The sequence below is a fragment of the Lutra lutra genome, chromosome 1 (genome assembly GCF_902655055.1).
Source record: "Lutra lutra chromosome 1, mLutLut1.2, whole genome shotgun sequence".
NCBI classification, from domain to species: Eukaryota; Metazoa; Chordata; class Mammalia; order Carnivora; family Mustelidae; genus Lutra; species Lutra lutra.
Genome location: NC_062278.1, coordinates 13,087,778 through 13,109,409, shown reverse-complemented (window position 1 = coordinate 13,109,409; position 21,632 = coordinate 13,087,778). Strand labels below are relative to the sequence as shown.

Sequence of the window (21,632 nt, the reverse complement as noted above, 5' to 3'; positions counted from 1 at the left end):
TAATTTTATTCCATTGTAATCAGAGATCAGACTTTGTGTGATTTCAGTCCTTTTGACTTTTTTGAGACTTGTTTTATTCCTCAGCCTATGGTCTATCTGGATGATTGTTCCATGTACACTTAAAAATAATGTTTATTCTGCTGTTGTTGGATGGAATGTTCTATTAATGTCAATTGGGTCAGGATGGTTGATAGTATTGTTTAAGTATTTATCTCTTCATTTTCTGTTTACTTATTCTTGGTCACTGAGAGAGGAGATTTGGTATCTTTTCCTATGATTATGGATTTGTCTATTTCTCTTTTCTTTTTAAAAAATGTATTTCATCTTTATTTATTTATTTATTTTTGAGAGAGAGAGAGAGAGAGTACATGAGCAAGCACCAGTGCAGTGGGGGCAGGGGCAGAGGGAGAGGGAGAGAGAGAATCTTAAGCAGGCTCCATGGCCAAGGCAGAGCCTGACATGGGGCTCAATGTCAAGACCCTGAGATCATGACCTGAGCCCAAATCAAGAGTTGGTCACTCATCCAACTGAGCCACCCTGGTGCCCCTTCTATTTCTCTTTTCAGTTCTGTCAGTAGTTTCTTTCATGTGTTTTGGATCTTTGTTATTCAGTTAGTATAAATTTAGGGTTATTATTTTCCCTTGATGAATTGACCTGTTTCCTTAGGAAAATTTCCTTTTTTGTCTGGTAATAGACCTTACCCTGAAATCTGTTTCATCAGATATTGATATAACCACTCTGGTCTTATGATTTGTATTTGCATGACATATATTTTCCATCCTTTTACTTTTTTTTTTAAAGATTTTATTTATTATTTGACAGACAGAGATCACAAGTAGGCAGAGAGGCAGGCAGAGAGAAAGGGGGAAGCAGGCTCCCTGCTGAGCAGAGAGCCTGAGGGAAGAGGGGCTCTATCCCAGGACCCTGAGATCATGACCTGAGCCGAAGGCAGAGGCCTAACCCTCTGAGCCACCCAGGAGCCCCCCTATCCTTTTACTTTTAACCTGTCTGTTTCCTCTCCCATCCTTGTGCTTACTGTTTTATATTTTACTTCTACATATGTTATATAAACCCACAACATATTAGTATTATTACTGTTTTTGTTTTGTTTCCTGTATATTTTCCAGTTTTCTGTTTTTGTTTGTTTGTTTGTTTTATGGTGGAAGGGTAATCCTGGACCCTGTTACTACCTCATGATTAGAAGTTTCTAGAAGTTTTAAATTTTTATGGAATGAAATTTATTAATTTTTTCTTTTGTGGTTCTTTGTATTCTGCCTAAGAAACTTTTGCCTGCCTTGGAATCATGAAGATATCCTTCATGTTTCCTTTTGGAAGATTTATTGGACGTTTTAGTGCTCATATTGAGTCTATGGTCCATTTTAAATTAATATGTAAGATAGGGTTCAAATTTCATTTTTTTAAAAAGTTCTGTCCCCATTTACTGTAAAGCTTTCTTTCCCCTATTGAGTTGCATTGGCACCTTTGTCAAGAATTAAATGGCTGCATATGTAGGGTTGTATTTCTGAAATCATAATTCTATTCCTTTGATCAATACCATACTTGATTACTAATACTTACACTTAAAGTTTTGAAATCCAGAAGTGTACGTCCTCCAATTTTTTTATTCAAGTTTATCTTGACTATTCTAGTTCCTTTGCCTTTCCGTATATATTTTAGCTTACACTTGTCAGTTTTGGAGAAAAAACAAAATCCGCTGGTATTTTAATGGACATATTTGATTCTCAATTAGTCTTCATGCCCATGAATCTCAGGTGAGCCCACTGTGAAATCCAGCAATCACACTACCTTTCTTCATATAAAAAAAGGAAGCTATTCCAGAGTTCTCCTTACTTCTTTTTTTTTTTTTTAAGATTTTTATTTGTTTATTTGACAGACAGAAATCACAAGTAGGCAGAGAGGCAGTTAGAGAAGGAGGAGGGGAGCAAGCTCTCTGCCGAGCAGCGAGCCCGATTCAGGGCTCGATCCCAGGACCCTGGGATCATGACCTGAGCCGAAGGCAGAGGCTTTAACCCACTGAGCCACCCAGCTGCCCCTCTTTACTTCTTATGGACCAGAACTGAGCTACGTGCTCATCCCTAAACAAAGTAAAAGAAGAATGGAATTGTCTTTTTAAAACCAAACCAGGATTTGTTGGCTAAAATATGGGTGCCTTTCCTTCAGTCCAGCAGATATTTGCCCACATGTGAGCAAATAAATTGTCAGCAAGGAAGCCTCAAGGTGGAGGAAGGAAGCAAAAGTATGGCTGTTGAGTGGGCAAGATTGACTCTCATGCAATAGATTGACATCCTATGTGTGTGTGTGCGTTTATGATTGTATAAGCATGCAGAAAATGTGGACGGGTGGATACCCATTGGTTGGCACGTGCGACATCACAGTGGGGAAGGGGTAGCCTTAAAGCAGGTGAAAGCAGGAGGGGAGACAAGCAAAAATGAAAAAAAAAAAAAAAGTCTTGGGGCGCCTGGGTGGCTCAGTGGGTTAGAGCCTCTGCCTTCGGCTCAGGTCATGATCCCAGGGTCCTGGGATCGAGCCCCGAGTCAGACTCTCTGCTCAGCCTGCTTCTTCCTCTCTCTCTCTGCCTGCCTCTCTGCCTACTTGTGATCTCTGTCTGTCAAATAAATACAATCTTTAAAAAAAAAAGTCTTAAAATACATAGATCACATGTATGCATTTATTTAAAATTCTGTACATATGTGACTACATTTATCAGTTGGGAGATTAGAAAGGGGGATACCAGGGTGACTCAGTCGGTTAAGCATCTGCCTTCAGCTCAGGTCATGATCCCAGGGTTCTGGGATCGAGTCCCGCATCAGGCTCCTTGCTCCTCAGGGAGCCTGCTTCTCCTTATGCCTGCTGCGCTGCCTGCTTGTGCTCGCGTGTGCTCTCTATCTAAATAAATAAGTAAAATCTTAACTTAAAAAAAAAAAAAGAAAAAGAAGAAGATTAGAAAGGGGATCTCAACGCCTTCTAAACACAGAGGTCCTTAGGTCCTTTTCAGGCAACATATGAGCAACATGGCTGTGTACCTGAATTCAAGAAAAAAGTAAAACATGAATGATGAGGGAATGAGTAAATCAGTAAGTCTGCGAGCAGCCATAGTACATGTTCCACCTAAACAAATACATGAAAACAAGCCCACGAATGGCCAAAATAGATATCTCATTGTCCACATATTAAAGTCACACGTGCCACCCACTGGACACTGAGCAGTCACTCCTAGAATAATTATCTAACAGTTCTAACCCCTTGAGTTTTGGTTTTTAAGTACAGGTACATAAAAAGTAGCAAAACAGGGAAGGTGGCTGCTGGAGACAGGCAAACTGGGCATCAGAAAGTGGCTGCTGATAGGCTGACAGCAAGAGAGGAGACAGAAACGTCTGCAGACAGCTGTGAGAATGCACAAGGCCAGGCTGTCGGGGCCATTGGGTTTAAAGACAACTCATTCTAGGAACCTGCACACCCCTGGGTGGCTTGTGTTTTACAGTAAGTCACCGAGGGCTGCTGGGATCTCAGATCCCAGTTAACAAAGAAGCTGACATTCTCTGTTTAAGACGGCGAGGCAGCCTACTAGAATGGAGGGTGATGGCTACGCCTTTCTTCCAGAAAGAAACTATGCCCAGGTCACCCTTGTGACTCTCAAGGCAGAGATTCTAGCTCTCCACCAGATGCCCCAGCGTGGGTCCACGGCTACCTCAGGCTCAACACATCGGAAACTCTTCCCACCTCATTTCAATTCAGGTGCCCTCTTGTTATCAGTTACAAAAGTGATCGTGAGGGAAATCCATATAGGAAGATTTTCAAGGGAAAGGTCTTCACTACTTTTGAACACCCTCCCCTACTTTCAGACAACAAGATGGCCAGAGCACAGAGTGGGAGGAACTGGTGTAAGGAGGCTGGTCATGAGAAAGTGGTTGCCTGTCTCAGGCTCCCATCCCTCTCCAGTCTGGAACTGGAAATGAAGGGAGGGAGGAATGCTCCCTCTAACCCAGGGGTCAGCAAAGGTTTGGCCTGATCACTGCCCATTTATTTTTGTAAATAAAGTTTTATTGAGACACAGCCACGCTGATTAGTTTGTGTGTTGTCTATGGTTGTTTTCAAGCTACAAGGCAGAGTTGAGTAGTTCTGACAAAGACAGGTAGGTAGTCCACAAAGCCTAAAATATTTACCACCTGGCTGTCTCGAGAAGAAAGTTTTCTGACCTCTATTCTAAGCTCACAACTCATGAGGAAGACTTCAGGTGTCATTAGGAGGGTTTTGAGATGTGTTCTCTGTGTTGAGAGAGAAAGAGAGAGAGAGAGAGAGAGAGAGGACTGGTGCCTAAGCCATTTCTAAGGCCGCCAAGGCAGCCTGTGGGCTGGGGTCTGACTCCTAGGACATCCAAAGGGCAAGCAATGGGTTGAATACCTACTTTGGTGGCAGGTGCTAGGACAGTGGGATCCAGGATAAGTAGGGGAAGTGACTGACTCTTTCCTGTTTGAGGATTGACTGGGAGACAGAGAGCAGTGCTATGACTCATCTTCGGTCTTACTGGATAGGCCACCTGCAGACCTGAGTAGGAAGAGCCTAGACCTGACCAGGGATTGCACTTGCAGGGATTAAAGAGAGAATTACAGGAGACTACACAGAATTGGTGTGCCCTTTGTGCTCAAAGGAAGTGGGGGAGAAAAGGATCCAGAAGAGAATCTTTGAAGAGCCCAGCAAAGCATCCTCGAGAAAGTGCCAGCACCAACAGTCATGCCAGCCCCGAGACTCAGCATGAAGCCGCCAGCCAGGGTAGAGCTGGTGTAGACCCTTCCCTCTCCCTCTTCTCCACGCATGCTTCACCAGGGTGGTCCTGTATCAGCCAGTGGCAAGAAGAGGAGAATGTGAGCAGGAGGTGAGAAAGGGTATGTTACCCTACTGCAAGCTCTCAGGCAAAAAGTCAGGGAAGGAAGTTTTAGTGCTGTCAAGTTCAGGGTGCTGAAATTCTAATGGCTAAATCAAAATCGCTTATGATCGTTGGGACTCATTTATTACCCATAAATGAGTAGATAAGCTACAGGACCGGCTAAGGTTTCATCCAGGCTCAGAAAAGACTACCTCTGCAGAGGAAAGTTCGAAGGGTGAGGGGAAGAACACAGAACTAAGCTTTTCTTTGTGCCATGATTCCTGCTTGTTCAACATACTGGGTACAATAATATGTATCAAGCGCTTACATGTGCCGGTCGCCATGCCAAGCACTTTTCGTGTGTTAGCATGTTTAATCTTCCCATCAAGTCTCTAGTATGAAACCAGTTTTATTACAGATGGGGAGTCAAGATAAAGGAAAGATAAGTTATGGTCCACAGCCTCGGAGCTAGTGAGTAGCAGAGAAGAGATTCAAACTCGAGCAGCTCAGAGCCAGTCAAGCTCTCAGTCACTACGTGAGGCTGCCCAGAACAGGACCCCAAGAGCTGGTTCTCTAAAGGTTCATTATTTGCTGAGAGGTCTTGAGTTTCCCTGGAACCATCGGGTCTTCTATTTGGGTTCTCCTCTCGGCACCTGCCGTGGGCTCTGCTGCAACCCAGTGGGCGGGAGACACTCAGGCCTTATTGGATTCCCCAAATCACAAGTGTTAAACAGCAGAGTGTTGCTTGTCCTGCAGCCGGGAGCAGCCCCGGGCTTTCTCGATCTCAAAGCTGAGAGTCAGTTGGGTCCCTCTTGGGGTCGGGTGGTGCACGCAAATGGATTATGCAGCTCTAGAATCCTGTAGAAGCGCACAAACATTGTGTCTGATTCCTCATGACAGGACATGCAGGGACAGCAGCCTCCTGCTCATTTTGGAGACAGAGAGCCCTATGTGCCCTGGGTGGTCGGAAACGTTCTCCCATTTCTGCCCCAAATCCACTGCAACTTGGTGAGACTTATCTTCCAGCCTTTGAGATGAACTTTCTTACCCAGGCCGCCCACATGTCTGCTCCTTCAGCTCCTGGAGTCTCTCAGCTTGAGGTCCTGTGAAATGATCCAGGGCCCATGACCAAACTCAGGCAGAGCACTGGACAGGGAGCAAGACTCAGGTAAGACCGTAGAGGTGTAACTATTGGCTTTGCCAGGTAAAGCAAACAGAAAAACAAACAAACAACTTGCTTTTGGTGTTCTTTGTGTTGGGCAGAGAAAACACACCTTTGGCAAACCCACAGACGCCTACCATGTGCCAGGGGCTTTGTATATTTGCTTTCGTCCACTGAAGGCACCTGGAACAGCAGATGTAACTGGTTAAGTTTATGATGATCCATTGTCATTCTCCAAGACCCATCTGGTTTTCTTCACCGGCCAAACTAGAGAGTTAAATGGGAATATGGTAGCCGTCATCACCTCTGGGTCTTTCAGTCTTTTGAAGTTTGAAATTCTACGAGGGATGTGCTGTCAGTCGTGATGTGTTGTTTAACACAAGGAGAGCACCATGGGCTTACATCGGACCATTCCTACCTTAACGGCCCTTACTTCATGGGGTAGAGAGCCAATGTGGGGATTTGCTGTTTGTTCTGTGTGTTCTTTTACTTACATTTTCACGAACTGAGGACATAAACATAGATTTGGGGGCTCCTTAAGCCTATTGAAGATGAACTTAAGTCAAAACTCATTTTACTACCCTTTTCCCTATAAATTTCCTCTCTGACTGGAGGACAACAGTGGCCTTCTGGGTCCGCAGGAATTAGCATTAGTCATAGACCAGTTTCCATGAATCCTCCAAAGATCTAGGTATTTCCTTTTCGGTGGCACACATCTGTCCTGATTAATGATGGTATCTGTTTTGAAGGAAGATCAGGATGAAGATTTACAATACATATTTGTGATCTTTTTGCTGTATTCTTCAGCAAGAGTTTCTGGTATTTCCTTCATTCAAGAGGTTCTGCGTCTGTGAATTTATTCAAGCCCAGGATCTGAGAATCTCTGTTGCAGTACTCAGATCATACCTCTCTTCCTCAGACCTGAGTGAGCTCCTTATGATTTTGGTCCTAGAGATTCTGTGGTCAATTAGCCACGGTGGAAGATCCCTGCAAGACAGACAATTCTGATTCTATTTGGGCCACTTCTTTGGATCACTTTTTCCTGATTCTCTAAGGGTGGCTTTGGATGAAGGGGGGCATTAAGCTGGTCAAGCCTGGGTCACTTGCCCACATCCTAGCTGCAAAAGCACCTGGGGAGTCACAGATCTGTTCTTCAGTTTCAGTTGTGGGAAGTAGAGTCTGCTTTTCACCAGAATTTATAATCTGCGGAAATAAATCCAGATTTTTATCCCAAACATAAGAAGGAGGGTCAGAGCTTGCTCAACCAAGGACAATGACAAATGCTTTCCCTAATCTATTTCACCCCTCTATTATTTAATAACAATGAGGCTTAGAAGATTAATCCCAGCTCCAGATATACCCCATGCTTTATCCAAGCCAAGTTTAATAATGTAACCTTCCTTGATTTGTTCAGAAACTCAGAACTGAGCCAGATAGGACATTCCTCTGACCTCAAAGGCTGGTTTGTATATCGGCATCAGACACATTTTCATCTAATTAGATGCAAAATGATGGATTCTGGGGGATTTTGAGGGAAAAGTTTCTTGTGCTCCAGAGAGCTAGAAAAGATAGTAGTATCTTCTTTATGGGATGCCTGCAACCATATTGATACCCGCCTGAATAGGAAGCTGCCATTGGGTGGTAAGCAGAACCAAGATTGTCCAAGAACAGTTGAATTGGGTCTGCTGGATGAAACCAGTCCTGAAGCCCGTACTACTCCTGGTCTTGGGGTTTTGAAAGCCAGTCCATTTCCTTATTGTTTAAGCCAGTTGAGCTGGGTTTTCTGTTCTCAGTGATTGAAAATACCCAAATTGATCCAGTATAGAATCTTCTACATTTATGACTCCTAATGGCCTGGTCCAGAATTGATATTCTTTTATAATAATCGCTACTGCCCTGCAAGGTGGGGGTGGCTGAAATCTGGACTAAGAGGGCATTATAACAAATGTGAATATTGATATGAAAGGAAGTAAATATTGACTGAAGGAAGATTGAGATGTATAGTTTTTATAATGAAAGAGATACGCTTTAATTACCCAAAATTTTTAGAGTATTGACAATTCAGTTCCAAGTAATATAAATAAGTGAGGCACCCTTAAGCGTTTAGAAGATACTTATGAAAGTAAAATAAGAAACCTGCTTCTGCCTTGCCATACCCTTTCTCTCCCACTGAGCTACCTTATTATTATGAGTCATTGGAAAGAGTCCGGGGAACTGGTTTGTAATATGACCTTAGGCAGGTGAATTTGGTCCTTTGAATCCTAGATTTCTAGTCTGCAAAAACAATTGTTAGTATCAAATTAATTCATATAGGTGAAAAGTTGTGATAGAGCCCAAGGCAGTGAAAAGGCAGTTTTTATGGTTGTCTGGATCATGGAGGGTGGATAGGTCCCATCGCTCATCCATGAATGTTAGTTCTAGTGTACGTACTTCATTTCCTATTTTGCTTGCTGATTTGTACATTTGAAAAAGGTAGCAAGTCTATTGATGTGTGTCTTTATACCCTGGTGCTTCCTAATTGATACCTCTCTCTATTTTTGCTAGATAACGGAAGATTGATAATAACTAACATTTTGTGAAGGTAAACAGAAGGTAGGAAGCACTTTTTTTTTTAAGATTTTTTATTTATTTCACAGAGACAGAGAGAGATCACAAGTAGGCAGAGAGGGAGGCAGAGAGAGAGGGGGAAGCAGGCTCCCTGCTGAGCAGAGAGCCCAATCCGGGGCTCGATCCCAGGACCCTGGGGTCATGACCTGAGCGGAAAGCAGAGGCCTTAACCCACTGGGCCACCCAGGTGCCACTAGGAAGCACTTTCAAGTGCCTAATCGCGTTCGAGCAGTGCAGGAGCTCTGCGCAGTTGGGAGGGAGGGCAGTGTTCTGATCAAAACTTTCTGAGGAGAAAACTGGTACTCGGAAAAGTGTGCAGACCAGTTTGGCCAGTTACTGGGGAAAGGAGAATTTTAATCCTGTCTTCTGATAACATTTCTATGATGATTAGCTGTGTGACCTTAGGCAAGGGACTCAGCCTCTTCCTGCCTTAGTTTCCTGATCTGGGAAAGGCCCACTGCAGGTTTTTATAAATAAAGTTTTATTGGAACACAACCAGTTCAGTTCATTTGCATATCACCGATGGCTAGCTTTCAAGTTACAGTGACAGAGTTGGGTAGCTCAGTAGGGACAGTATAGTTCAGAAGGCCTAAAATAGTTATTATCTGACCCTTTACGTAAAACTTTTGCTGACCCGTGTTTTAGATGCAAACTTTTTAGAGACACACTTAAAGTCTTTGAGAGAGGAAATCTCACACATTCTAAATTCAAAAAGTAAATATTTCCTTTTTGTTCCTTTTGGATTACGAATATAAATGATTCCCACAAAACTTCACCTACCTTTCCTATATCCCAGATAAGGGGCAATTATTATTATCCTTACCATCAATCTGTTATTATTATATCAAGTACAGATTGTCATTGCCCGCTTATGCCCACCAAGAAGCTTGTGGAGTCAGCTCTTCTATATTTGGGGAGGCCCATTTCCCTCCTTAAACATGTCTTATGAGCAGAGACTCTCCCTTGAGATCAAAGGAGTGATTCATCTCTCCCTGAGATCAGATCAAAGCCTGAGTGGGGGCCCAGGTCTCCCCACCCCTCATCTCACTTTTACTTCCTGCAGCAGAACAGTTCCCAAGTTTGATCCCAGGCTACACCAGCCAGCTTTCTGCCCTCTCGTGATTGCAGCCACCCCCTTCATCTTGGGCGTTGGTCTTCTAAGTCTGTGCTTAGAAGAGCTTCAAGAAGAATTGGGATGGATCAGGTCAAATCCCTTCGGGTTTTTCCCCTGGGAAAATAGTTTGGGGCACATGACACGTGTCTCTTGCATAAACAGACCCACTCCAAGGGCCTAGCATGTGGCTTTATCATTGTGTATTTTTAATGTTCCAATGTTTCATGGTTTAAAATGATCTATCAGATCAGAGGGTCATCTGCGAGGAAAATCGACCCACCCTGGTCCTTTGAGTCGAATTGTTTTCACAGATCATTTTCAGCAATTTGTCCTTAAAGCTTCTTAAAATTATCTTGGTACTCTACAGAACCTGCCACTCTGAGAATCTGTCTCCCCTAGACATAATTCCTGTCATTCTGTAATGCAATGACATCGCTTCGTATATCTTTAAAGTATGTGACTATCCAGATTGACAGATTTTGTACTTCTTATCTGTGACATTTTCATTGACTTCTTTTGCAAAGTGACATTATTGCCATCCCAGCCTGGGTAAGATTTAATATCGGATCTTTCTTCCAACCATCTATCAGAATCGTTCATAACTCCCTCTTTTTCCCCTCCCCCCCCCATGCAAAGTTTAAATTCAAAGATTTTTCTTTTTAATCTATTTCCTTGGGTATTTTTCTCTGATCACTACTTTGGTAAAGAAATAGTAATACTTAAAGAATGGTAGCTGTCCCAATCCCTGTCTGCATTCTGATTTATTGAGATAGTTTATGGGCTTTTATACCAAACTTCTAAGGAAGTGTCCAGATATACTGCTAATGATAAAGACCATTGTTTTGTTTTATTATTTTTCTAATAAACATTATTTATAATGTCCCTATTAGAAGCATTATAAATTGTTTCCAAGGTGCCTCTATCTAAAGTTTAAGATTTATAAAACTTTAAAACTTTAAAGCCCATTTGTAAAAAGAACTATAGTGTATTTTTCTTCTTTTTTTTTTTTAAGATTTTATTTATTCATTTGACAGAGAGAGAAAGAGCCCAAGCAGGGGGAGTGGCAGGCAGAGAGAGAGAGGGAGAAACAGGCTCCCTGCTGAGCAGAGAGCCTAACTTGGGGCTCCATCCCAGGACCCTGGGATCATGACCTGAGCCGAAGGCAGCCACTTAAGGGACTGAGCCACATCACCAAGATGCTCCTATAATGTATTTTTCATATCTTGAGGGCACTGATCTTCAATTTTCACAACAAATTGTTAAACTTGAAATACTAATTTATTTCCTAATCTAAGGGCATTGGAGACCCAGATCTGAATAGCACAGAGTCCCTACACTCATAGAGTTCATAATTTCACGTGAGGGTCTGACAAGTTTAAAAAAAAGTTAGCAAAAGGGGAAGGACTAAAGAAGCTACTGTTCTGGGTGAGTTTTATAGGTTTTATTGGAGCACGTGTGATGGCATCATCAGGGAGGGCTTCTTGGAAGATGTGAACCAGGTCCTAAAGGAAGCAGAGGATGTTGCTGGGATAAAGGAACAGGTTGTGCAAAGTAAAGTAACTCTGTTTGGATTATCTCCAGCAGGTCCACGTAAACACAGACCAACTAATTCTGCAGTCCTATGTCAGGAAAAGCTGGACCAAACCAAAGTGCTAACACACTTTCTCTGGGGTATGTAGAAAGGTCTAGAACAGGTTGAAGGGCCAAGAAAGAGAACAAGGACCTCTGACAAAAAAGCAAGTATAGTGGCAGATAAAAGAAGTTTAGAGCAATGAATTATAATTATGTAGGTAATTCTTTAGAATAACACTTCTTTATGGTCCCTATCTTGATTCTTAACTTGGCAATCATATTTTTTTTTTCTGATTCTCTTACAGTTCTATCGAGAAGGACTCAGGATATAGGTCTACAGACTGAAGGAAACAGACCAAGGAGAACATTTCTTCCTTTCTTTTTTGGGTTAAGTCTAATTTTAGGAAGCAGGAAACAGATACTTAATAAAAATGGATGTTTCTAAGCCAATCGTATGGGTGCGTGTGTGTGCGTGCATCTGTGTGTGTGTGTGTGTGTGTGTGTGTATGTGTGTGTGTGTGTGTCTGTGAGAAACTTTTTTTCTCCTGGTCTCATGCAATGTCGAAAAAATTGAGTGAGCAAATTGAGGCTTTTTTCTTTCAGTGGTATTGTTTTTATATCTAAAACTCACCTATGAAAAGTTGGTTTCTACTCTCACTCCCAGAACCAGGGTACTGGCTTAAAGACACTGTAATGTAGTGATCTAAGCAAAGGCTCTGAAGCCAGGCTGCCTGGGTTCAAATCCTGACACTACCACTTATTAAACCTATAAATTGAGGGACATTTGTCATCTATAAAATAAGGTTAATAGTAATAGTGCCAACCTCATGAGAGGTATTTTTTTTTTAAGATTTATTTATTTGATACATGTAGAGAGAGTGCACAGGCACTCATGTGCACAAGCGGGGAAGGGGCAGAGGGAGAGGGACAAGCAGACTTCCCACTGAGAGAGGAATCCCCCACGGGGCTTGAACCCTGGACCCTGGGATCATGACCTGAGCCAAGGGCAGACACTTAACCAACTGAGCCACCCAGGAGCTTCCTTGTGAGAGCTGTTATGAGGATCTATGAGTGGACATAGAGGTTCAGAAGAGTACCTGGAACATCATGGACACAAACCTGAGTGTCGGCCAGCCCCGTCTATCAAGTGGCATCCAGGGACATATGCCCTGGCCCCGAGAAGTGTGTCTTCAGTGCTCTCGTCTCTTCCTTCTGTCTTCCTCACTGTGCAGTGTCCCCCCCACCCACCCCCACAGCCATCCTCACCCCAGTCAGCTCCCGGGGCTTTGACTTTGCTTGCTCAGAGGGATAGTGATCTGGTCAGGGTCAGTCACTGGTAGCAATGAAATATACAGTTGGCCCTACAACTTGGGGTTTAGGGGTGTTGACCCCCACACAAATCCATGCATAGCTTTTGACTCCCTCCAAACTTAACTACTCATGGCCATTGTTGGCCAGGAGCCTGACTGATGACATAAACAGGGGAGTAACACATAGTTTGTATGTTATATGAATTATATACTGCATCCTTACAATAAAGCAAGCTGGAGGAAATCCTAAGAAAGAGAAAATACACTTAAAATACTGTACTATACTTATCGAAAAAAAAATCTGTGTATAAGTGGACCCGTGCAGTTCGAACCCATGTCGTTCAAGGGTCAACTGTATTGTTTTTACAGTATGATTCCTTATTCCTAATTGAATTTGATTAAGAATAAGAAAACCTGGGGTCTGTTCCCCATCATGGCTTCCTAGCTGTGCGTCTTTAGGAAAATCTGAAAATTCTATGACCCTCGGGTTTCTCATTCTCAGAGTTGGGATAACAATACTTGACCTGATCTCCTCTGGTCATTGTGAGGCCACAGAAGATAGGGCTCATGGAACGTTTCTGTAAACTGTAAGGGGCAAATGAGACTGCTTCCGTTAATCCAAAGAAAAGAAAAAAGATTAATAGTATTAGCTTTTCCTGCCCTTTATGTAACATCTAGTAACTGCGGTACAGTGTTGAATGGGAGTCTCATCTTATCTCTGACTTTCATGATGAATTTCAGCAAATGCCTTTAAAGCATCTGTTAATACAATCATACTGTCTTTCTACTTTCTTAACACTGAAACATCTATCCCTAGAATGACCATTTTGTGTTATCCCTTTAATACACTTCTGGATATGGAACTTTGCATCTTTGTTTTTAAGTAAATGTACGCGTATCAGTTTGGATAGAGAGGTAGAAAGAGACAAAAGCGTGTATCAGGGATCTGTATTGTACTGAAACCATAAAATGATTTAGGCTTTATGTTTTTTCCTAGGCTCTGAGATAGTTTATATAGAATTAGCTCTTCACTAAAGGTCTGATAGAATCTGCCTTCTGAAAAGCCCTCCGGACTTGATGCTTATTTATTTATTTATATTTAAGTAGGCTCCGCACCTAGCATGGAGCCCAACATGGGGCTTGAACTCCCAATCCTGAGATCAAGACCTGAGCTGAGATCAAGAGTCAGACGCTTAACTGATTGAGTCACCCAGGCCCCCCTCTTATGGTTAAGATACTATTCAAGTTTCCTACTTTTCCTTGAATGAATCTATAAAGATTCATTAAATATTATCCTAGGGAATTAGTCACTTCATCTAGTGATTTTCAAAATGCTTGCCATAAAGGTTCTTACAATTTTTATAATCTTGTAATTTACATTCTTACAATTTTGACTTAAGATTTTGTCCTTTTTCTTTCTTTTGACAGGTATGACAAAGATTTGTCTTTCACCAATCCATTCAAAGAACCAGTTTAACTCATCAATTCTGTTGCCTTTTTGCATTCTATTTTTATTAATTTCTACTTTTATCTTCCTTGATTTCTCCCTTCAACTTTCTTTAGATTTATTTTCTCTCTCCCCCTCCCCATCTCTGTGCTCAGCTTCTTGAGTTGAAAGCTTGGTTGATTCATATATTTTTAACCCTTCTGGTTTTCCACCCTAAGCATTTAAGGGTATCTACTTTTCTTCTGAATGCTGACTCAGCATAGCCCATGGGCTTTGATATGTATGCAGTGCTCCTAATGTGGTTCTTTTTTTTTTTTTAAGATTTTATTTATTTATTTGACAAACAGATCACAAGTAGGCAGAGAGGCAGGCAGAGAGAGAGAGGAGGAAGTAGGCTCCCTGCTCAGCAGAGAGCCCGATGCAGGACTCGATCCCAGGACCCTGGGATCATGACCTGAGCTGAAGGCAGAGGCTTTAACCCACTGAGCCACCCAGGCGCCCCTCCTAACGTGGTTCTAAACAGCTTGTCATTTCTGGTTTTAGTTTCTTTCAAGCCTATGACTCATGAGTCATGTAAAATACCCAAGAGAATAGATTTTTGTTGGTTACCCTCTTGTTCTTATTTTCCAGTGTTACTCCATTATAGCTCATGAGTATGTACTGTTAGAGCTTTCCTTCTGGGGATTTGATGTGAGTGCCTTTGTGACCCAATACACCAGGAGAATGTCTCATAAGAGTTTGGAAACAGTGTATAATCTGTGTTGGATGCAAAGTTATTTCTCTCCATATACCTATTAGGTCATAATGGTCCATTTTATTAGCCAGGACTTCTGGAGCCTTATTCCTTTCTGTGATATTTGATCAGCCAATTTCTGAGAGCTTGTTTAAAGTCACTACTTATGACTTACTTCCCTTAGCATTATACTTTCTAGCTCTGTCCATGTTGTTGCAAATGGCAAGATTTCATTCTTTTTTATGGTTGAATAATATTATATATATATATATATATATATATATATATATATCCTCTTATATAATCAACATTTATATATATCCACATTATATATATTATAATATGTAATATTATTATTACATATAGTATAGATGCAATATAACATTATTATATATAATCAACATTATATATATATATATTTCACCTTTTCTTTATCTCTATATATAAACAACATGTTATTATATATATCTATGTATCTCACCTGTCCCATATCCCTTCATCGATGGTTGGGTGCTTGGGCTGCTTCCCTAGTTTGGCTATGGTAAATAATGTTGTTACAAACATAGAGGTTCATATATCCTTTTGTTTTTTGCTTTGTTTTGTTTTGTTTTTTTAAATATTTTATTTATTTATTTGACAGACAGAGATCACAAGTACGCAGAGAGGCAGGCAGAGAGAGAGAAGGGAAGCAGGCTCCCTGCTGAGCAGAGAGCCCGATGTGGGGCTCGATCCCAGGACCATGAGATCATGAACCAAGCTGAAGGCAGAGGCTTTAACCCACTGAGCCACCCAGGTGCCCCGTGAGGTTCATATATCCTTTTGAATTAATGTTTTCATATTCCTTGGGTAAATACCCAGTAGTGTGATTACTGGATTATAGGGTAGTTCTATTTTTAACTTTTTGAGGCATCTCCATGCTGTTTTCTTAAGATTTAAAAAATTTTATTTTTTTTTTGTTGTTGTTTCAAGTTTTTATTTAAATTCCAATTCCAATTAGTTGAAGTGTAGTGTAATAGTAGTTTCACTCCATACTGTTTTCCACTGTGGCTACAAAATAAATCTGTTGGAGAAAGACAAATACCATATGATTTCACTCACATGTGGAGTTTGAGAAACAAAACAAATGAGCAAAGGAAAAATAAACAGAGATTCAAGCCAAGAAATAGACTCTTCACTCTAGAGAACAAACTGGTGGTTACTAGAGGGGCGGTGGGTGGGGGATGGGTGAAACAGGTGGCAGGGATGAAGGAGTGCACTTGTCCTGATGAGCACTGGGTGATGTATGGAATTGCTGAATCACTCTATTGTACACCTGGAACTAATATAACACTGTATGTTAACTATACTGGAATTAAAATAAAAACTTAATTTAAAAAATTGTCACCATTGTGAGAACTCATCGGTGTCGGCTTCCATTTCTATCAGGGTTTGCTTTATGCATTTTGAGGCAAAGACTTTTGGTACGTAAAGGTTTGTGACATATTTGTTAGGTTGTACTTTTGTAATTATGTATATTCCTTTTAGCCCTTTTCCTTTCGAATTTTACTTGCTGTAAAATGAATAGTGTTAATATGCATTTGGCATACTTTTCTCCATCTCTTTCCATGTCTTTGTATCTGACTTCCTGTGTTGTTTTCATTAGGTGTTATGATTACTGGTATGGTCAGCCTCCTTTCTGGCTGCAGCAGAAGTGGGTAGTCGACCACCAAAAATTCATGATCCCCGCTCCATGGTGTGGACGACGGCTGCCCAGTCAAGGACGATGTCCAGGTACAGTCATGTGATTAGTTCTCAGCAGTGGAATGTGAGCAGCAGTGATGGGAATCACCCAGGACTATCATTTTCTCTGCTTTGATTGGATGCTCACTTAGCGGGAAATGATTTTGCAGGTAAGTGGAAGTAACAGAGGGGAGGAAGGTGCTTCTTTTTGTTGATTAATTCTGAGCCCTCCAAGAGCCAGGGGAGACCAGGGATATCTAAGTTATTGCTATAGTCTGAATGGTCGTGTCCCCTAAAATTCATATGTTGAAGTCGTAATCCTTGAGGTGGTGGTATTAGAAGATGGGGCTTGGGGAGGTGATTAGATCATAGAAATTACTGCCCTTATAAAAGAAGCCCCAGAGACTGCCTTGCCCCTTCTGCCATGTGAGGACCCAGCAAGAAGATGGCTGCCTGTGAACCAGGAAATGGATTCTCACCAGACACTGAATCTGTCAGCACCTTCATCTGGTACCTCCCAGCCTCTCCAAGTGTAAGAAATAAATTTCTACTGTTTATGAGACACTCAGAACATTGTATTTTGCTATCGCAGCTTACACAGACTAAGGCAGCCATGTTGGTGATGCAAATGACCTGCTTTTGTCATATGGCATTTGTCATAGATAACCTTAGTTTGTCATCTATGACTTAAGTTATAACTTCAGCTCCCCAAGGCCCAGAGCTATCCCCACCTAGTTTACCGTGATCTCCCTAAAGCTCAGCTTTGGTAAATACTTCATTAATACGTATTGTATGAAGGAATGAAGTTCTGGCCATCTTCTCCTGAGCATTTGCTTTCTGGTGACCCCCACAACGGATTCTTTTGACAAGTGAATCTCTGCTTAAACTAAGCCGGGCCGACATCTTTCTCAACAAGAAACCAGGCCAATGAATGTGGGAGGGACACCACAGGAAAAGAGTCTCCCATGTTGGTCTTCCAGTGCTGTGTTGGGCAATGGGTATCTGGGAAGTCTGCAAAATGAGATCCTTCCTTCCTTCCTTCCTTCAGCTGTACCTTGTCAAAGGAATTTAGCAGCCTAAGGTCCAAGGCTCTTTTGCTTGATTTGGGGAAGTCATTTAATTATGCTAAGCCTCAGTCCCCTCGTTTGTAGAATGGGGATATGACGATACTGACTTCCAGCTGCTGTCAGGGTCGTTGCAGAGAGCAAATGAGAGAATGACGCGGACGTCAGCGTTTTGCAAACTACCGAACTCTGCGACCATCAGTGATCTTATGGAAACTTGGAGAGGCTTGCGTCAGACTTCAGACTTGCTCAGTTTGAGGATATGACTTCTCACAGGCAGCCTCTCCATTATTCAGAGTAGAATGAATGCTCTTGGTCCCATGAGAGGCTATCTTCTTCCTGTATTTCCTTCTATGTTCGGCATTCAACTTTCTCCTCGGCATTGTTTGTAGGTGGGCAAATCTTAACTGGGTTTCTGTTCCTCAAATCAGCTACTTAATTTGCACTAGGGGGAAGGGTCGCACAAGCGGATTTTATTACCGCCCAGCCTTTCATAAATCTTTGCGGAGAGAAGCCTTGGTTGGTTGTCAGGAGGCCGGGATGGAGCTGAGCCCCGACTTGGCAGCCTTGTCACCTTGGTGAGTTTCTCACCTCCCTGCTTCTCAAGCTCCCCGTCTACAAAGCGTTGGGTAAGGCTCTTTCCCTAAGGGCCAAAAGCCTTGCTGGAAGGCTTCAGAGTGGCAAAGAGTCCCGAGCAGAAGTAAACACCTGCTGTAAATGTCTGTACCTCGGCAACGGGGCCCATGGCGAAATCTTTATTTAGTTATGTTTGGATAATTTTCCTTTCTCGTTTTGCTTGAGCGCTTCCTACTCCAAATATTTGTTTATTATAGCTATCCCCCCCTTTTTGCTCTACTGATGCGGGTGAGATGCAAATGTGCCTTTTGTGACTTCCTTGCTGTGGCCCGCCTGGGCCCCAGATTGACAGATATGGGGCAGAACGGTTGTCTGAGCTGGAGCGGGCAGGGTTTGGGGGCAGGAAGTGTGAGTCAACACATGAGGAAACCAGGGCAAACAGCTGGAATGGAAAGCAGGGGTAGAGAATCTGAAGCTAGCAGGAGTTTCCGTCAGAGATCTCTGGCTCTGGGACTCCAGAGTGAGGAGAGCTGGCCTGAGTGTGGTCATGCTAGCGGTACATTAAAAAAAAGGGGGGGGGCATCTGGGTGGCTCAGTCAGTTAAGCAGCTACCTTAGGCTCAGGTCATGATCCTAGGGTCCTAGGATCGAGTCCCACATTGGGCTCCTTGCTCAGCAGGGAGCCTGCTTCTCCCTCTGCCTCTCTCCCTGCTTGTGCTCTCTCCTCCTCTCTCTGACAAATAAATAAAATAAAATCTAAAAAAAAAAAATCGGTGTTATTCCACTGCTTAGAACTATTCAATGGATTACCATCTCACTTAAAAACAAAAGAATCTGAAAATTCCTATCCTTTAGCTGACAAAGGCTCTGTGGCCTAAGCTTTGCTATTTCTTTTTATTTCCTACCACTTTTCCTGCTCCCTGTGGGCCACAACACTAGTTTCTTAGCGTCCCTTACCACGGTCCTGGCTCAGGACCTTTGCACTTGCTGTTCCCTTTGCCTGGAACATTCTCCTCCCTTATCCAAGCAGCGATGTCACCTTCTCAGAGGCCTTCCCCGACCACCCACACTGAAGGAGCCAGCCTCACTCCAAGCTTTCTTTATCCCCCTTGTTCAGATGTATTTTTCTTGGTAGCCCTTACCACCATGTGAACTTATCTCACAAAAGGGGCTGCTTGATATCCATCCCCTCCACTGACATATGAGCATCTCAAGGACTAGGGGCGTTGTGAAGTTCTCCATAGTGTCCCCAGCATGTAGTTCAGCACCTGACATAATTGTAGAAGGAATGAGTGCATGAGGGATTGAGTGAATGAGTGGAGAGATGGATGGATAAAGGCTTATTGGAATTGTAAGCTTTGGGACCTGCCGGTTCTTCAGACTTTCCTTCTGTCATCTTGATCTTTGGCTTCCTGTTTCCACACCTAAGTTCTACTCTCCTTCTCTTCTTCTTCCTCCTCCTCTTCCTCCCCCTCTATCCCCCCTCCTCCTTCTCCTTCTCTGCCTCCTCTTCCTCCTTCTCATTGTCCTCCCCTTCCCCCCCCCCTTTTTTGCTTAACCACAGTTTCAGTGAGAAATGTCCCTGCCCTATTCCTGGTTCCATGGCCCCTGGATGGTCAGGCAGAGGCCTTGAGGAAGAAATAGAGCAGAGAAACAGAGGTTCAGGACCCAGGGGCAGAGTTCCTTCCAGCAGAGAAGATGCTGTAGCTAAAGGCCGTCTGCACCCCTGCAGAAGAGCACCCATCACGTGCGGGTGTTACCAGGGCCTGGCTGGTGTGGTCCTACGTATCAGGGCGGGACATCAACTGATGAACTCTTCAACAAGCCCGCTGCCCTGGGACTGGGTCGAGGCTTCGCACACAGTGGGCTAGGCACTGAGGACCGGTGGAAAGGATTCGGTGCCAGAGCTGAGAGGCCTCGGGCTGGATCCTGGCCCTTGCTTTTTAGTACAGAGCTTCCAAAGGTGTGATCCTTGTGGATCAGCTGCCATAGCCTCTTGCCTTCAGATAAAACAGTCTAAGCAACCAAAAATCATTTCACAATGACTCCGATGTTTCCATTTGTTTCTCAAACACCTGGAAACCCATAATCAGGAAATTTAAAAGTTGCACAGAGCACTAGGTGTGGTGCAGAAGCAATGAATCTTGGAACACTGAAAAATTAATAAAATCAAATAAAAAGTTGCATTCTCCACAGGGGAGAAAAAAGTCTTTTTTTCCACTCTACATTATATTTCTGAGAGTTGGCCACCCCCCTCCCAAGTTAGTTAATACTGTCTTTCCGTGGCTGTAGGGAATGCTATCCTACGGATATAACACGTTTTATCGATCTATTCTTTTACGGATGTTTTGCTGTTTAGATTGGCTTTTGGATAGACCAAGCCGTGCTGCAGCGGACCTCATGGCCCAGCCGTCCTCGTGCTTGTGGGAGAGAGGGTCCTATAATAGCATCCTTCCAGGATTCGTGTTTGCTCTGCAGTTCGCAAATGAGAGGCTCGCTGCTGCTCCAAACATCCCAGTGAGGCTTCATGAGAACAGCTGCTTCCACCAATCGTCTGTGTTTGGGCTCCGAGTGTTGGAGATGAAGCCACGGCCTTTGTGCAGGGCAGGTGGTGCTGTGGGGAGTGGGAGCAGGGGAAGATGGCCAGGCTTGAATGGAGATGTGTGACCTCTCGGGAAACTGGCTTGCCTCCCCCGGGGTTTTCCTGTTTAGTTCTGCAGAAGGCAAAGGAAACCCATGGTTTGGGAAAAGTCCTGTTGATACAAAACCAACCAGTTTATTTTTATTTATTTTTTAAAAGATCTTATTTAGGGGTACCTGGGTGGCTCAGTGGGTTAAAGCCGCTGCCTTCAGCTCAGGTCATGATCTCAGGGTCCTGGGATCGAGCCCTGCATCGGGCTCTCTGCTCAGCAGGGAGCCTGCTTCCCTTCTCTCTCTCTGCCTCCCTCTCTGTGTACTTGTGATCTCTGTCAAATAAATAAATAAAATCTTTAAAAAAAGAAAAAGAATATGTCCATTAAAAAAAAAAAAAGATCTTATTTATTTATTTGACACAGAGAGAGCGAGCGAGCACAAGCAGGGGGAGCCAGAGAGAGAGAGGGAGACACAGAAGCCCCGCTGAGCAGGGAGTCCGTCGTCGGGGGTTGTTGTCTGGGCTCGACCCCGGGATCATGACCTGAGCCGAAGGCAGATGCTTAACAGACAGAGCCACCCAGACATCCCAAAACCAAGCAATTTAAAATTTAGTTGAGGTTCAGGCTATAGCTGGGAAGCACCATTAATCGTGTTCAACCTGCTTCCACCTAATGTGTGTATAACCTGTTTTTACTTAACAGCACCATTCAACATTTATATCTGGTTTTATAGGTGCCAAGAGCCCTTTGCCATTAATTTTGCCACATAGTTATTCTGCTGTCTAGATAGTGATGCCCGATTTATGCTTGA

At 43.1% G+C, this 21,632-nt stretch overlaps 1 long non-coding RNA gene across 4 annotated transcripts in view; it reads left to right on the top strand.

Annotated features, from left to right (window-relative positions):
* LOC125095134 (uncharacterized) overlaps positions 1 to 21,052 on the top strand; it is a 29,123-nt gene extending 8,071 nt beyond the window's left edge. Inside the window, exons 2-4 of one of the 4 annotated variants that reach the window (XR_007125803.1) lie at positions 5,786 to 6,053; positions 8,592 to 8,639; positions 11,646 to 12,277. This is a non-coding gene — a long non-coding RNA (uncharacterized LOC125095134). Of the gene's footprint in view, positions 1 to 5,785; positions 6,054 to 8,591; positions 8,640 to 11,645; positions 12,278 to 14,078; positions 14,418 to 20,547 lie in introns of those variants that run through there. The other 3 variants (XR_007125800.1, XR_007125799.1, XR_007125798.1) reach the window with 3 other exon arrangements.
* The last annotated feature ends 580 nt before the right edge of the window (positions 21,053 to 21,632 follow it).